Here is a 2,557-nt window from a genome sequence, read left to right as displayed (position 1 = left end):
CTTCGTAAACATACAAAGAAAATATGGACGTTGCAATTATACGTACACGGTACGCACAATATCTGCCACTTCGTACTGAAGTTACTTTGTTCCCTCTCGTCCATCTCAAATTGGTGTGCGATCTTTTTTCCACGCCCGATGAATTCTCCCAATGACGGTTGTTGACATAGTATAAAATCCGTTACTTATAAAATCATATAAGATTTAGTCCATATTTTGAATTTTCTTATGCCTGCACAGGGTGCGGGCCGGTCACCTAGTAAATCACTAAACCAATAAAATCTGATACATATTTCTGTATTTTGCGAAAAAAAAAAAAAAAAGAAGCAAAACCTTAAATTCCTAAATTTTTTCATTCAACGATCTCAATCAGTTTAAGCTTTTTATATAACTTGCAAACAACTAACAACTTCATCTCTCTTCTATCTCCTATGGTTTTTTTATTTATTTTTCCTAAAGAATGTGGACGAGCAACAATCAGATCGTCAACCAGAAAAAGGAATCTCCTATCGTTTCTTCCTCCTCAACTTATTTTTTGTTTTGAGTGAAGGAAAAAAATGCATACAGTAATTTTTTCTGAACTTAAATTTATTCAGATTCATTTTTTATTCTCATTTTGACAATTTCAAAGCTCTTTTTGCATGATTCAGGTTGAAGATATACTCAAGTATATTCATGTTTCAAAGTTTAGCTCTTTAACATGGAAATATTCAAAGGTAACAATAAGTATTTAAAGTATACATGAATCTAATCAGGGTTCTAAAAATCGGTCTAGGCGGCGCCTAGGCCCCCGCCTAGGCAGCAACTCGGTCCTATCCGAAACGATTTTCTTAAAATCCGATTTATATCGATTTATATGATTCAAATTGGTTTAAACTGTTCTAAATCGGTTAAAATCGATCTAAAATTGTCTATATATGTTAAATAAAGCAATAATATTATTGCAAATCTACAAATTTGTCTACTTTTTTCTGTTTTGTATATCTAATATTGATAATTCATCACAATAATTTTATAATTAAGCTTAAAAACTAAAATATGTTATACAAATGTATAAAATATATAAAATAAATCAACAATTTGCTAACGCTTAGGCCTCGCCTAGGCCCCGAATAATCCGCCTAGTCGCTAGTGCTCTATAAAGGGTCTAGTTACCGCCTAGCGATTTTTAGAACATTGAATCTAATAAATACAAATTGGGTATTTACAAATCTGTTTGTTATGGTTTAACTATTTAACAAATATGTTTTCTTATGACATATTAGAAATTGATGCATTTAAACACCTGAAGTGTTGCATTTAAACACAAATAATAACACTAAAACTAACACCAGAAGTGTTGCATTTAAACAAAAACAATAACACTAAAACTAACACTTCGTAAAAATAGAAGTACTACATTTAAAAACTAACACATAAACTATACAAAAAACACCAACACAGATATTGCTTCTAACCGTTTTGTTTTAATGCAGAAGTTTTAATTTTAGGTGTCCGGTGTCCGTTTTATCCATTATTTAGGTTTTATAAAAATTAAAAACATAATATATTAAAAAAATTTATGGATAAATTTAAATGCCAGCTGAAACTGCATGTACGGAGCACGGAGGCGATATACTAGTCATCCCAATATATAAAATGGATCGAAGAACATCAGTTAGCCTATCCACGTATCCAAATTTAATCAGCCTATCAGAATGTAGTTTAGTGCCACATCATTTATATAAAACAAACAAGACATTTCAGGTATGACAATATTATAAATACAACAAAAGAAACAAACAAAAATATACGCATAAGCCCAAATTCATCCATCTTTTTTCGTCTTCCACCAACCTGTAACTCTTCCTACGTTAAGATTTTTTTTCATCTTCCAAATCAATCGACACACAAATCTCGAATTCAATCGATCGTCATCGGTTGTTTCGAACACCGACCAATCATAAATCTCCACAACCTTTATCACTCCAGCTTCTCCTACTTAAACATATGCTATATGGAATCTGAAACAACCCTATCATATTAAGAATTCCCCTCACTGTCCTATTTATATCGTCCCCCGTCCAAAGAGAACCAGAATAGATTGGTAAGAGTTTCAATGTTATTTTGTTTCTGAAAAGCTCAACGTTTTATATGATTTTTTGAGTATTTTTTTTTTTTTTGCAAGATCCACCAATAATCCAAAATCACGCGAAGATCAGGTATTTGTCCTCATCTTCATACTTAAATGTTTCCTTCTGTATTGTCATGGTCATCTAAAATTTAATTTATTCAGATACAGCTGTGTTTAAAATGGCGCTCGCCTTTTGCGCCATGGCGCGAGGCGCACTCAGGCGACGGTTCCATCGCCATGTACCTCCTAGGCGAGGGTGGGTTCCGTAAGGCGCTCGCCATGGAGCGCCTTGGCCAGAAGGCGAGTGAAGGACCCTAAGATCGGCTCACTCGAATGGATCAGATTTGGATATGAACTCCGGATGGAGAACTGAATGGATTGAAGGGTCGCACGAAGGTTGCGGAAAGGCCTTCGATATTCCCGACTCCAAATGGTTGATATGAC

The sequence above is a fragment of the Brassica oleracea genome, chromosome C3 (genome assembly GCF_000695525.1).
Source record: "Brassica oleracea var. oleracea cultivar TO1000 chromosome C3, BOL, whole genome shotgun sequence".
Classification (NCBI taxonomy): domain Eukaryota; kingdom Viridiplantae; phylum Streptophyta; class Magnoliopsida; order Brassicales; family Brassicaceae; genus Brassica; species Brassica oleracea.
This window is presented reverse-complemented; position numbering follows the sequence as displayed.